We start from the raw sequence: 16,461 nt of genomic DNA, 5'->3' as shown, positions 1-16,461 counted from the left end.
AGGGGTTTGGGGACCACTTAGGCCCCAAATCAGGATCCAGTAGGATTCACAGGTCAAAGTTGTTTTCACTCATTTTGTGAAAATACTAGGAAAGAAAGGGGTGAAGCAAATACTATTTAACCAATGCCTGATGTTACTACATATACACAGACAAATAATAAAACGATAAATTTGCAATCCTATCAAATGAACTGTTGTAACAAAGTGAGAATGTGAGAGGTTACATTATGAAAGCCCCTCTTCCTTAAAATATATGCACTCCCATGTTGGCTGTTTCAATTCGGTTTGAAAGAAGGTTTTAGTCCATTCATATACCAACTTTAATGCTTGATTGCTTTATCTATGAATAGTTAGGGTAATGATTGATAGGCAAAAAAGAAACGGAAAAGAACAGAATAGCATGAAGACACATGTACATTTGCTCATGTACATGTTACAGGGTTGTTTCAAGCAAGTTAATTTTTTTTTCAACTGCCATTTTAAAGTAAACTTTCAAAAAGTAATAAAATTGTTTCTTGTTTAATTAAGTGTATCTGATGAAGTATTTTTACTAACTTGCATTTACAATACGGTAATCTAGTTACTCCTATCAGTTAAAATTCATTACAATGTATAGTTTCTATATTACTCATAAATCAAGTGACCAAACTACACCGCTTATGAATATCATATTTTGTATATCCATACAAAATGTGTTTATAAAATACATATAATTTGGAAAGTTTCTACTTGAAAATAAAATATTGCTTAAAAGCAGTGTTAATTGCAGATCTACTGAGAAATAGAGAGCATAATTTAAATAAGAGAATGAAAACACAAACGTACATTTTAAATATATATATATATATATATATATATATATATATATATATATATATATATATATATATATATATATATATATATATATATATAATCTTGCTTTGCTTCCATCTCTCCCTGTTTAGCTCTAACATTTACCTGTTCTGTCCAAAAAGAGAAGTCTCTTCTCTACAAAATTCAAGTCTAGCTTGAGTCCTGGACTTAACTTTCAAATTTGACAAATAATGTTATGATTAGATTATTTTGCTCTTAAATGGTTGAGTTAATAAATTTAAACATTTTTTGATGATATGTTTCAGTTTAAATGTAAAATCCTTTGACTTTAGTTCAGATTAGTAAATAATGACAAACAAGAGAAGCATGTCCTTCTATACTTTAACTGATATAAACATCACGTATGAATGAAAGAATTTTGGGGGATTACAACAGTTTTTCAGTTACATAAAAATTGAACAGCTATTGAAAGATGGTTTCAAATAACAAAGTTGTAAAACAAAAATAATACAACACAGAAAACAATCTAATATTTTCATCAACTTAAAGTATACATGTCACTAAAAAAGATTACTCCTGTATGTTTATTAACATTTTGAATTCTTGAACTAAAATATAAATGCATATGAAACAAAAATTAAAATTTGCCATTAATACCCGATAATAATTAATTATCAGCTGGTTAAGTGAAAATGATTAACGATTATGAAATTCAAACTGATTCCCATCATTAGTTGCATTAGTTCCCATAAAACTTTTGCCTCTGCAACTAATGAGGCATTCACATAAATTTTTCTGCCACGTCCACTTTTCTTAAAAGCTCCAACAATCTGAATGACTTCACTTAATGATTTCTTAAGATATCAACATACTGATCCAACCAAGTCAACAAAAACTACTGTCCACTTCCCAAACCCTGCTGTAATTTGAGTTATATACAACATTTTTCTAACACACACATTATAAACTAATTATAACAGAAAAAAAAGCAATTCCAGTTACTTCAGATCAATACTGAATATTCATTATCATCAATCATTAGTGACTAAATTGTTAAACCAATATGTCCATATCGTCGAAGAAAGCAAAATGATTCAGATTAGATTAGACTGGTATCAGAAATTCCTTAGTTGGAAATGCACAACTAATAATATGTCTATAACTATGACCAGGCATGGAACCATCCAGTAAATTGGGCTCAATCAACTGACCATACCCTTCCCCTGCCAATTTTCTCAAATAATCTACAGTGATCTCAGAAATGACCCTGAATCCCATTAAAATCACAGAAATCAGCGAATTTGCTGAAAATTCTCATTCGTACTTCAAGTATGTGAATTGCAATCCCTTGCTTCATGAGTCTGATGAGAGTGAAACCATTCTTGATTTTGAGGAACATAATCAATTTTGAGTGTGTGTAATCAAATACTAAGACTCTGAATTAGCCTATTGTAAAATGGAATCTAACTTAAAATGATACAATATAAATGTCACATGAGTTCACCATATATTACTGCCATTTATGAGGATTTAGTATATACAGTGTATTCACAAGAAAAAAAGAAACCACTGATTAATAGAATGGTCTCAACACAAACAGAACTCAAGTTCTAAAACTTCCAAGCCTTACTTGAAAAAGGCCAAAACCTCTCTGGAGCCAGGGACCAGAAATGGACAGTGGGCAGACTGTCTGCTTGTTTACATCAAATGGTTCTGTTTGATCTGAAACGTTAATAAATTGACAGTATTTAGTGTTACAGGTGTATGAACAGGACAGTTTAACCTGTACCCATGCCATAAATCCCCATATCCAAAAAACATTATCATAGATAAATCCAGCAACTAATCAAAAACAACTCTGTATTTGTTAGGATTGCTGTTAAGTATGTATCAGTTAACAAAATATGTATCTTTTTCATGTTTTACCTGGAATAATGTTTTGTCTGGGGACTAAATTGTCTAAACCAAACAAGACAAATTTAGTACCAATGTCCTATATTATGATATTATACATGTTCGCTTTATTTTTATAAACATATGAAAGTACATGTTAAGTGGTTAGTTTAACTGCCATTGTATTAATCGTGGAAATATATATTCTGTCTTTCTTCTTATGATATTTTTTGGATTGTTTGAGTATATGCTAATTTACTGTGTACGAAACTTACAAAGTTCACTCAGATAGCATATTTTATTTCATTTAAATAATTTCAACAACAATTTCAACAAATGAGTCACTCACAGTTTTTACAAACAAACGAACAGTCTCCAGAAAAACTATCTTTTGTTGTTGTTGTTATTGATGTAGGGTTTAAAGCCATTTTTCAGCACATGATACGCTATACATGGCGGCCAGTATTAATAGTGGAGGAAGAACCCGGAAGAACCCTGGAACGAACCACGAGAAGCTAATGGCAAGCTTTCTCACATACCCACAATTAGCCGACTATCTTTTGTAACATTTCCCGCAGTGGCTGCACAGCCCTAGAGCATCCAGGTGTTACATTTGTTGCAGCAAACTATATTTTCAAACAAATTTGGCAGCTGACATTCCTTGGCAAGCTGTTTCAATGATACTGCGTATTTATTATTCAGGCTAAGCATTTGGTGTTTTGATTACTCCTAAGCTTTGGTATGTTGTTTTTTAATACATGTGAGAAAGTGAGGTCTCGTGGCATTTTGATCAAACTGTAAATTTACACAGCCAACATATCCATTATAAGAAAATTCTGTCATGCTGGCTATGGCATAAAGTCCTCAATCAACACCAACGGACTTGTTGCTTGTGCGGAATTTTAATATTTAAATTGTTATTCCCATTAAAGCAAATGTGTGAGAAATGGATCTCTGTAGAAGAACTTACTATTTTACTTGTACTTTTACTGTCCAAAATGTAAATGTTATTGCTTTTTGTCTTTTACTGTAGGGACTCACTGGTCATGACTTGTATGATGGATCTATACATCTGGTGATGGTACAGATTTAAGTTCTAGTGAATATTCTCATTTGTTGTTTATTTAAACTGGTGTGTATCTAGTATACTTAAACCTGTTGCTATTAGGTAACTGGAGATTTAACATTTATTGAGCAAAACTGATCATATGGCAGCAAAGTTTTTGATCGAGTAAAATATCACTTTTGTGTCTGAAAAACAAGGTACAATTTTGGAAACAAGCCCAGATACTTCTGTTGGTTTTCAAACTGTGTGAAGGTGAGTTTGGAAAACATGGTAAAGGAGAACTTTTTGAAGATTTTGTGATTGAAGTGTATTTGAGCAGTGTTGTTGCAACAGTACATTTCTATACAGAAACACGATTTCTGGAAGCAGCCATAAGCAGAACTTTCTGACAATTTTGGAACATTGCACTGAGGTACAGAAGTGCAACTGGACTGCTTAACTGATGATAGGAGTTTGTGATGCATCTGCGGCAGAGCTGTTTTGAAGAGGGCTCTTGAACTTGATTTTCTTCCTGGAACATGAAACCAAAAATTTGCATTGCCTCTTCATAATGGAGCAAGGTGTTTTCACAATGTTGTTGTTTGAATAAAGTTGTGGCATTGAACATATTTTTGAGGCTTGTTTTACTGCAGAATTCAGTTTTGGTAATATGGAAATGTCATCTCTGTCACACAGTCATGGTTGTTTTTTGCCAGCTTTCTTGTTGGGACATTTCCAAGAGTTCCTGCGAAGTTGAGTTCAATTTAAAACCTATGTCTCTGTTAGATTGTCAATGCCAATGCTTATCCTAACTGTCAGGATACGGTAAGACACAAACAGGTTCACTTTGGATATAATTTAACTGCATACTTGTCACCCACATAACCTTCCACTTCAATGGCTGCTGATGAGTGACATAATTTTAGCCTCCATTTCCAACATTAAAAACCAGATAGAAGTTCATGAATTTGTTCATTAGTTCATTAGTTCTGCAGGTAGTTGAAAGTGAGAACAATGCTGTCTAGGGGTATTTCCTTCCAGTCAATAAGGTGTTTTATCACAGTGTTCATACCTTCACAAAAGCTATTTTGTTACACCAGTCGTAAACTTCAGCATCTTCTACTACCCAATGGCAGGCAAGTGTATTAGGTCTTCTTTAAGATTGGTTTCAAAATAATCAAGGAATGCTGCACTCCAATCAACAGATTCTGTTGTACTGATCTGTGCAATCACTGATTAAAGTCATGTGTAGTAGTTTCTTGAGCATACTTCAATATAAGGTGTTGCTTTCCAATTTAGCACCATTATCTTTAAGCCAGTATTTAATATTTTTTTTATATGGTTTCAACAGTGCACCAATTTGGCTTACCTAGAATGTCATTTCTGATAGCTTGTTCATGATCTGTGACAATAATAGGATTGGTTTTCTTTAAGTTGGGAACTAATCATGCCCTAGTTTTTCAGAATTTGTTGTGAAGCATGTTGATCTTGCAGTCATGAATCAAGAAACCTGCAGGGATTGTTATGCTAGACCGGAAAAGCATTTGCTTAAAAACGAGAACGGAAACCTAAAAGTCACCTAAATAGATGTTAAGATGTTAAACATTGTATCATGCAACAGTACAGGCTCATCAGATTTCATTATCAAAACTTTGTTTTGTTCGAACAGAATATCCAAATGGGCTATGATACAATGTGGTATGCCAGTTGCAAGGTACTATAAATTTTTGGTGTGAAAGCCGTTGGTTTTGCTATAAAGATGTTTTTATGTTTTTTACCTGTTAGGTATTTCTTGGGTTCATCACACCCTGGTACATGCATTTTCTTTCCTTGTTTGCAGAAGAGAAGGCAGTGTTTTTCTCTATTCAGTTGTATTTTCATATTTATCGTTGCCATGTGGCCTTGGAACATAAAAAGACTGATCTCCGATATAATGAATAAATTTTAAAATTACATCATTGTCCATGTAAGCTCTTCATTGAAAATAGTCGGCACCTCTGGAGTCACCTGTATGAATGCTCAGATTGTAGCACGGAGCAAATAATGATGGATTCATTTTTGGAATACCATAGCCAACTTTACTGACCTATGTATATCAGTCACAAGCCCTGTCTTTCACTTTTAATTTATCATCAAAATTACATTGAAGGTACACTTTCACCAAGCCTTTGGGTCTATATGATGGATCTTACCTTGGTCTGGATTTTTTAATATTGAATTTATTAGTTTATGGTCTAACATTTTAGCAGATGTCTCAAAAATGAGTTGTGCTGTCATCAGTATCACCATCAACCTGTTTTCTGCGATTTATGTACAGATGGCTGGACTTCTGGTACTGGGGTTCATGCTGGCTTGATTCTTGTAACTCCATTACGGTATAATACTCTGAGGCTGACTGGTACAAGCTGGTTGGTACTGAGAAGTCAAACTGACATTGTGTCAAATGGAATGCTGGTCATTTGATACTGGCCTGACTTGTGTAACAGATGTGCCCCTGAAAGTAAGATGTAGTCCAACCCTGCTGAATAAATGACATTGCAGATGCCAATCTCTGAGGAAACAATCGTAGTCGATAAAATGGGTTCTGCTGCAGTATTTGTTGAAGTACTTAGACTGGGAATGACCAGTCACGAGAATTAAACTTTGCAGCTATATTGAATGAATTCAAAAGTTCTTTGTATATTTATTGATTAATATGAAACTTTATATCAGTTGCAACCAATACAATTTGAGATTTGCCAGTTTGGAACTATTTTGATCTCAACCAACCAAAAGTTTATCTGCAGTCATTTGGAACAATGACAAAACCAATAACACAAAACACTTCTAAACTGTTGCTTCAAAACTGTGGAAACTAGCATTTCCTTTTCTGCCAATAACTACAGACAAGCCTAAACTTAAAAGAACTCTTAATTGTTCGGTGGGTAATTTTAATGGCTTGTTAATCCTCTAGTACATGAGCATTTCAGAAGTCATACAGCAACCTTGGGTGCATAGAGCCATATAAAATACCTGCATTATTACCTTTGTTCATGTTTATTTTATTTCTCTAAAAAAAACCAACAAAGGAATGTGAAATTTTCCTCAAATACCAAAAATTCAACTTTTGTCCCATTTGTTGTTTATTATTTATCATAAAACGAAACATGATATCCTGATCCGGAACATCAGTACTAAAGTATTCTTGTTTACCAAAAATACAGACAAGCCTTAGCTCAAAAGAATTCTTAATTGTTTTGTAGGTCATTATAATGGCTTCATGATCTTTGCAATACATGAGCTTTTCATACCTCAACACTGGATGCATAGAGTCATATATAATACATGTGTTGTAACTTTTATTGATGTTTAATTCCCTTATTTATTTACAAAACAAAAGAATGTGAAATTTTCTTCCAATACCAAAACTTTCAGCTTTATCCCATTTGTTATTTATCATAAAATGAAACACAATATCCTTATTCAGGACATTATAGTCTGACTATACCTCCCCGTTTGTTTGTACCCCCGTACCAATTTAAAAGACGAAAAGTACAAATGAGATAAAAGATGAACAGAACTTAGTAAATTTATTGAACCTGATTATGCCCAGATGGGCTCCTAACACCATTATCATCTACGCATTTCATTCCAAATGCAAGTTTTCAGTGTAAAAGCTGACCTGTTTGCCAATCATTTCCAGTTCCTGGACAAGTCCATTTTCAGCGATGGAGTGTATGCATGACTACATAAGTACATAGAAGGAAAATACTATGTTTTCTGCTTACAATATTTACAATGTCGAATCAAGGAAAGGAAAAGAATGACAATTACAAATTTGCTTCTCACATGGATTTAACAAGCAGTGTAATTTCTATGTATGTTTGTGCAAATGATACAACTCTAAATTCTCAACATTTCTGTATTTTACAGAATTATCCAGCAGTTACCAAACAGATTAACTGCATCATTATGTTGTCTGAGGAATTCACTTTGCCAATAATGTATGCAACATTGCGCCATGTTAGTATGGAAAGTCCATTAAGCCTGAAAGATGCAGAGAATGTCAGTGTTTGGGCCACTCTGGTCACATTCAGGTTAGAAATTATAAGTTAATGAATGAATTGGCTAAGTTCTGTGCAATTTTTATCAAACTAAAGGTTTCCGTTATTTAAATCGGTAGGGGGGTATAAACAAACGGGGGGGGGGGGGGGCGGTTACAGACTATAGTATTCAATTTCTCTTCCTTGGGTTACACATTTTAGTCCCCGGCAACCAATTTTTCCAAGTAAATACTGAATAGAAATTTTCAATAAAAATATATCTTAAATATTACATATCTAACAGTAATCCTAAAAAAACACATTACTGGTTTATGATTAATTACCAAATTTATACAAGATAATGTTTTGGGTACGGGGATGTTTGGTACGGGTACGAGTACGGGTTACACTTTTAAGTCCTGTTACAGGCCTTTACCAAGTCATACACACCTTCATAGAAACATTGAATGTTTTTCATACTGATTCATCTAAATTAAAATTGTGTTAAGTTCAATGATGTATTTAGTGTGAGTGGTAAGAAATGATATTCCAGCTTAATCTAACAAATAAAACAGATTCCCCTACAATAATCAGATGAACCACTGATCTCCGTTACCTCATGTTGAAGTTTCTCTTCGACAAGGTTTAGTAAAATATATAAAACGGAATTATTAAAATTAAGTTTTCAAAAATGCTTTGTATAATCTTCCGTATTAATATACTATTAATTTGTAAATGATTGCTTAATAAATTAAAATGTAAGACTATTTGTACGAGTCTTTTAATTCCCATAGCTGTGTCTTTCGTTCCTTAAAATATATCCTGAAACCATTTCGAATAAACCTCACCCTCAATAAATTCTCCATTGACTACTAGGTTTATATATATCTAATTTGTTCAGTCTCGGTTAAACACAGTATGTAAGTCCCAATTTTTTTATACATTTTTGTAATATATATATATATATATATATATATATATATATATATATATATATATATAATATCTTCAAATTGGTTAAATTCTGAACCACACGTCAACCAAACGGCACCGGCAACCACAGGGGCTCGTATCGTTGCTTACAATTGACGTGTCATACATGTACTATATAATAATTATTATATAGTACATGTATCATCATCATCTTTATTTCCTTCCATAGAAGATTACATGATATAAGAATAAATCATCTGAATACAACCGATAAACATTAAAATTAAAACCAAATATTTTTTAAAAAATTATAAATATTAGAATACAAATTATTACAGTATATCATTCAACAAAGTGTTCGTCAACTGCATAAGTTGCAAGTTTCAGTATCTTATTTGCAGAAGATAGCTGCACACTGCATGACAAAGTATGCTGCATACAGGACGAATAGCTTGGAGTTTTATTTGTCGATTACACCTGCTGGTAACCTTTTACCTAGAAGATATTGTAGTTGCAGCTCATCTTCTGCATTAAATAACGTAATGTGCAGGCTCAGTGGAAATTTATCAGTAAGGAAATCCCAGAAAGAGTTTGTGAAATTTGACATATAAGGACAAGTAACACAACAATGAAGTATCAAGTCTGTGAAAACATTCCCATATCTAATACACATATCGAGCTGTGTTGGAGGAACAGCAGCCCCACGTTTATTTTTTGACCTTACAATTTCTTTCCAATTTTGTTTATCTGGAATTTCAGAATGATGCAAATAATCATTTAGATACCCAAGCAAGTCAAACTTCTTTGACGTATAATATAAATTTGAAATTAACCCGTAGCTTGACATGCATCCGCTCAAATTGAAGTGAAATAACGCAACGTTAAACACACGTTTAGTATGTACGTTATTAGGCATCAAACACAATCTGTGTAAAAAACAGTTTTCTTCTATCAATTTCGGACTGCGCTGATGTCCATCCTAGCATTCCCAGGGCGATGATTAATCTTGTATGTGTTGGAAAGCCTTGTAAATTTTTGGCAAAATACCTCAGAGTTGTATCCAATGAAGAGAGGTCGCTTTTTTGAAATGTTACACCATAATTCACTTCCATAAAACATTGAAGGAAAAATTACCTTTTTGATTACATTTGCGGCAACCAAAGGATTTAAACCATTCGGTTTAAAGCCAATACCAAGCAGACCGTGAAAAGATTGTTTTCCTTTCTTGCATGCATCGAGTATTGCGTCATGTGACGTCAGCTTTGAGTTAATTCGGTGACCCAGGTGTGTTGCTGAATCAGTAACCGGCAAACATGACGGGCCAAGATACCATTTCATATTGACATAATTCTGGTACTGGGGACCGAAAATGATAATGTATGACTTTGTGACACTAAGCTCGAGTAGCCACTTATTACTGTAGTCGTATGCTATATCTAACAGCTTTTGTAGATTGCTAGGATATATAGCCAAATGTCATCAGCTAGGGTTGGATTTCCCACAGCTAAGGATCCAATCTTTGCTCCAAATCCACTATTTTCTAACTGTATCAGCAAGTCATTAATAAATATTGTGTACATCAAGGTTGACAGGATGTTAGGTTTAAACGACGTTCGCAGGCCCGGCCCTATGATGTGCGGGGCCCAAAGCAGCAAGCGATGAGAGCGGGACCCCAAACAAAAAATTGCATTGCGGAGTTGATTTCCTGAAAGCGCGAGGCTCAAGGCGGTTGCCTCCTTTGCCTTTCTCTAGGGCCGGGCCTGGACGTTCAAATATTCAGTTTAAGAGATGCCACACCTTGAATTCAGTCAACGAAGTCGCTTGTAATTTCGTTCTTTTTCTGGTGTGCTCCAATTGTAGTAGACAAATTCCGTTAGTGACTATGTGAACAATAGTTATACGGAATGATTCAAGATCAGCCTTTGACCTTTAATTTCCGTAATTATGCATACTTCCAGGTTTTGCTCTAAAACTGATCACTGGACATGCCATTGAATTATAGTTCAAGACACATGAGTCATGCATGCGCATTTACTCATTTTAAATTAAAAATAAATTGTTTTTTTTTTTGTTTTTTTTTTAATCTAACTACTTTTCTTTCAGCAAAGTCTATTCAATCCTGATATTATTTTTTTTATGATCTGCACTTTAACTATCATCAAGAAAGTTCTAGACGAAAATTATCGATCTCTACGGTCTTTTACAATGGTGGTCATGTACTAAGCTTGGGTCAAAATAAGCGCGCGTCGAGCGGAATCGTCACAATGGTCGGTAGTACAAATTTGTTTATCAATATGCGTAACTTTCATTGTGACATCACAGCGCGCGACATTCAATCCAGGTTCTACTGGATCGCACCTTTAGGTTCGTTTCGTCCAAAGATGTATGCGTACTTCAACCTTGATTTTGTCACATGCACCTCTCGAGGCGTCTAAATAATGACCTTCCGAAGGAATATGGATGTATACGAATCCAAATGAAGTGAATACTTGCCACTTAAAGGTATGTATAATCCAATTCTAAAAAATGAGACCCATTACTGAAAGAATCGGTGTTGAATGCCAACATGACCCATGTGACTTTGTGATTTGTAATATAGCAGAGCTCACAATTATTTTCATATTGCTTTTTTGTTTTGTTGTTTATTTTTTGTTGTTGTTTTTTTTTACTGTGATTTTATTACAATGAAGTTTATAACGATTTTCTCACAACGCAGATCCAACGATGCTTGTATTATAAAGGGAAGAAATTTGATTTAGTGCAAGATTTAAAAACTTTGTTCGGTGTTAGGTAATGCAAGAGAGTATTTCTTAGGGTAAACAGTTCTACAGGACACAGTGCGTCTTTGTACAAATCCTCGCCTGGGACACCTCTGAAGAATTAGTCTGATACGCCATGCAATATGTGAAAGATATATAACCCCCAAGTTCAGCAAAAAAAGAACAACCGCAGAAAACTGATTGTCACTAAAACGCCAGAAAGGAAAGAGAAAGTGATAGATGAGAGCACAACATTTGACGAATGGGAAGAATAAATTTCACCGGAAGCCCAAGAGTATATAGATACAGCAACAAAGTAAAAATGCTAGAGTGAATTTACCGAAAACATGGATTCCTTTTTTACTTTAAGGCGTTCCTTTACGAAATACAAGACCTATCCACTGTCAGATATAGCGTGATTGTTGTGATTGGATGCTGCTAGATCAGGGGTGGGCAAACTACGGCCCGACTCTGACTCTGTTTATGTTACTCTGTTTATCAAATAAATGTGCTTCTTTTGAAGTTTAAGTGTTCAAATATTAGCAATTAATTAGATGTTATTTAGAAAAACCTTTTGTTTTTGCTATTTCAAATATTAATTATTTTACCTAATGAACTATGCGGCCCGCGACAATGTGTAACTTTGTTTATGCGCCACTTGCACTGGAACGTTTGCCCACCTCTGTGCTAGATGGTTCAGTGTTTTATTACTAAATGACATGTGGGACTGAGAAGGTACAACAAAAATTATATGGAGTAGGTTAGAGCATTTTTCCTCAGGAATTGTTTCACTTTGCCTGGAATACCATAAATTAAAGCGCTTATTTTCTCGAGAACCAAACATGGCAATAATTCCCGAATGTTATAAAGTTGATGTTGCAGTCCCACCTAGGGCATCAGCTTTAGGCAGTACTATTTCTAACGTTCCCAGAGTATTCCACAAAACGCTCAGATCCATAAAAATGTTTACTGCGAATAGCATAATCCTGACGTGTCTTATCTCTAATAGCTATATGCTTATCTTAATTTGATGTCTTGTTACCTTGGTCCTATATTTAGTAGTTATTTCAATTTAATAACTTTCTGTCACTAATTATCTTTCACTTGCAACCATTTTCATACTTCGTTAACTCTTGTTTTTCATAACTTTCAATCTACTTATCTTGTTTTTAGTTAGAGACCCCGTGCTAAATGGTTGAGGTGCCCGACGCACTATTACAGTATTGCAGGTTCGAATCCTTCCCAGACCGCCCCGAACCGGTTGCCATGGTGTGTTGTTGCAAAACAATCAACTCCCATTGCCTCATCCCTATTAAGACAATATGGTCATAAATTAAGTAACAGAAACGAAAAGCAAAACCAACAAGTTTTGTAAAACAAACAATTTAATTATCAAAGTTATAAATGAAAATGTGAGAGGATATTACAGTATTGTAAAGTGAATCAAAACTATTCCTTATAAAGGTATATGAACGTCCTAAATTAATCAAAAGCTCCTTATAAATTTCAAAACCGGAAATAAACTGGTCCTCCAGAAACCGTGACGTTGTCAATATAGCGTTTTCCAGAATTCCTTGGAATAATTTATAACAGTTCCAGAATAATATTATATTCCAAATAATGAGCACTTTCTATTTCTAACAGTCCAAACAAATGCTTATTCTCTCAAATAATATATAGGTACAACATAAAACACGTCTGTAGACTTACAACAGGGACACAATAAGTGTGAATAACTACAAAACTCGGAATGAAACAGATCTATTAATTTTCTCCACGTTTGGAAAGAAGGAACGACCAAGCCAGGACTGGTTTAATGCACACCTATCAGGGATGGAACCACAAATCGAGGAGAAACGAAAAGCCTTCATAGCTTACAAAAAAAATGCCCTAATGAACGGACGCTTGCTGCTCTCAGAAGTGCCGGAAGTAACACCCAACGCATCGCATGACAGTGTGCGAACGAGTACTGTCAACAACTGTGTGAAGGGATCCAGCTCAGTGCCGAGTCCGGACACATCCAAGGTATGTACAGTGGCATCAAGAAGGCTCTAGGCCCTACAGTGAAAGGGGTCGCTCCCCTGAAATCTCTGATGGGAGAGAAGATCACAGACCATGGGCAACAGATGGCCAGATGGGTGGAGCACTACTCAGAGCTATACTCCCGAGAAACGTCAGTCACCGATGCAGCCCTCAGCAGCATAAATAATCTGCCCACCATGGAAGAGCTCGACAAAGTGCCAACCTTAGAGGAGCTCAGCAAAGCAATCGACTCCCTCCCAAACGACAAAGCACCAGGTAGTGACAGCATCCCGCCCGAAGCTATCAAACGTGGAAAACCAACATTGATTAAACCACTGCATGAGCTACTTTGCCTCTGCTGAGAGAAAGGAGCAGTCCCCCAAGACATGCGCGATGCCACAATTGTGACCCTTTACAAAAACAAGGGCAACCACAGTGACTGTAATCATTACAGAGGGATCTCACTCTTGAGTATCGTTGGTAAAGTGTACGCCCGCATCATACTCAACAGGCTGTAGTTGCTGGAGGACCGTGTGTACCCGGAATACCAGTGCGGCTTCAGAGCAGGCAGGTCGACGACAGACATGATCTTCTCCCTCGGACAACACCAAGAGAAGAGCAGAGAGCAAGGTCAACCACTCTACATGATGTTCATCGACCTCACCAAGGCCTTTGACTTGGTCAGCAGGAAGGGCCTTTTTGAACTTCTGAGTAAGATCGGTTGCCCCCCAAAACTCCTCAGCATGATAATCTCTTTCCATGCAGATATGAAGGGAACAGTCCTGTATGATGGATCATCCTCAACTTCCTTCCCAATTAACAGTGGTGTGAAGCAGGGCTGCGTGCTGGCACCAACACTTTTTGGGATCTTCTTCTCCCTGCTCCTGTCCTAAGCCTTCGACACGTCCACGGATGGCATATATCTACACACCAGGTCCGATGGGAGGCTCTTCAACCTGGCACGACTGCGCTCAAAGACCAAAGTGAGAGCTGTGCTCATCAGGGAGATGCTTTTTGCAGATGACGCAGCTCTTGTGACCCACAGCGAGGCAGCCCTCCAGAGACTGGGAGACCGTTTTGCTGATGCCTGCATGCAGTTTGGTCTCACCATCAGCTTGGAAAAAACAAATGTCAGCGTGCAAGATACCACCATTGCCCCTTCCATCAAAATCAACGGTGTCACCCTGGAAGCAGTCAACAACTTTACCTTCCTGGGGTCAACCATCAGCAACACTCTCTCGCTTGACATGGAGCTGGACAGAAGGCTTGGAAAGGCAAACACCATCATGGCACGACTAACGAAGAGGGTGTGGGAAAACAACGCGCTGACAGAGCACACCAAGGTCTGAGTCTACCAGGCCTGCGTTTTCAGCACCCTTCTATATGGAAGTGAGACCTGGAGTACCTACATGAGACAAGAACGCCGGCTCAACTCCTTCCATATACGGTGCATAAAACGCATCCTGAAAATCAGCTGGCAAGACCTTCTTCCACACAGCGAGATCCTGCAGCGTGCAAGTACCCTCATCGTGTACTCCCTGCTGAGCAAACGCCGCCTTCGATGGCTGGGACACGTCCGACGCATGGAGTATGGAAGGCTGCCAAAGGACATCCTATATGGACAGCTGGCCACTGGCATGAGAAGAGTCGACTGCCCCTCACTCCGTTTCAAGAATGTATGCAAGAGGGACATGAAGGCATGCAACATTTAACCCGATGGCTGGGAAGAGCTGGCAGAGGACCGCGGCACCTGGAGACTGACGGTAAACAATGGCATATAAGTCGCTGATGCGAGGAGAGGTCAGCTGGCGGCGGAGAAACGTAAGAGAAAGAAGAACGTGGCAGCAACCACACAGTAACGCAGACTTCCCAGTATGTCTGCACCAACTGCAATAGGGACTGTCACTCACGTATAGGCCTGCACAGCCACAGCAGACGATGCCAACAGAGACAGACAACACTCCAATGGCGCTATTCGCATGGTTTTTCGAGACTGAGTCGCCAATGAATGAATGAATATTCCGTATATTGCGACTGTATTTCGCAATAGACCCCACGTGACAAAAAAACACTACTCAATTTGCGCCGCTTTGGCCTATTCATGTGACCTTGCCCAATGAATTTGAAATGACCTATTTATTTTAGAAAAATCGAAACCCCATTAGCCACTGAGAAATTAAGCTATAAGCGCTATTAAGTTTTATTATTATTAATGATTTTCAACACATACGTAAACATCTATTTATTGATCCTGTTCAATATTAGACAAACCGAAATGAAGATATTCTGTATACATCACGGCCATGAATAAAATTATAAAAACTAGATAACATCATATACCAAGAGTTTAAAAAAAAACATAGACATAATAATCCCTAAAAATAAATCTTCCGTGGACTAACGTGAATCAATCACTTAATTGATAAATCAACTACTTTGTTCTTTTCTATATCGATTAAATCGAATAAAATATATTCCTGAAGAAAACAACGATCATCGATTAGCAATTTATGCCTTTATGTTATATCTCCAAGGGTCAATATCACACATTAATGAAATTAGATCATTATTACACTTTGAACGTCCTATTGTCATGTTTCGTTAATATGTGTGAATGTGCGCATTACCGCATCTTTGCTTGAGATCAAAATCTTTTTATCTCAATGAAATTTTATAAAATTACGTTCATAATTGAACACTTACGTCGATGAACACGTAATGGGTTTATGACGTTTATATTTTAATTCTTTAAATTCAGTGACTGACTTGCGTGATACTAAAAGCACATGTACAATACGTGTAAAATTTCATTAATAAATCAAGGCCTATTGTCAATGTTAAGTCAACAACTACTTAGGTCAACTCCCAATTTATTGTTGGTTTGTTTGTTTTTTTTCTTTCTTTTTTCTTTTTTTTTTTTTTCTTTCTTCAATTTGAGGTCAGAGGTCTTTTGCACAACATTTGCATGGCG

General features: G+C 36.3%; 1 protein-coding gene across 2 annotated transcripts in view; it reads right to left on the bottom strand.

Moving 5' to 3' along the window:
• Positions 1–8,416, bottom strand: part of LOC149805731 (uncharacterized) — a 53,058-nt gene extending 44,642 nt beyond the window's left edge. Inside the window, exons 1-2 of one of the 2 annotated variants that reach the window (XM_089950403.1) lie at positions 8,393–8,416; positions 2,447–2,538 (exon numbers count right to left, since the gene is read on the bottom strand). The gene's annotated coding sequence lies outside the window, so the exon portion shown is untranslated. Of the gene's footprint in view, positions 1–2,446; positions 2,539–8,361 lie in introns of both variants that reach the window. The other variant, XM_089950404.1, reaches the window with a different exon arrangement.
• Positions 8,417–16,461: the final 8,045 nt, after the last annotated feature.

This window comes from Sinohyriopsis cumingii, chromosome 2, assembly GCF_028554795.1.
Source record: "Sinohyriopsis cumingii isolate HCF-2022 chromosome 2, ASM2855479v2, whole genome shotgun sequence".
Classification (NCBI taxonomy): Eukaryota; Metazoa; Mollusca; class Bivalvia; order Unionida; family Unionidae; genus Sinohyriopsis; species Sinohyriopsis cumingii.
The sequence above is the reverse complement of the archived record's forward strand: the minus strand, read 5'-3'. Positions and strand labels throughout refer to the sequence as shown.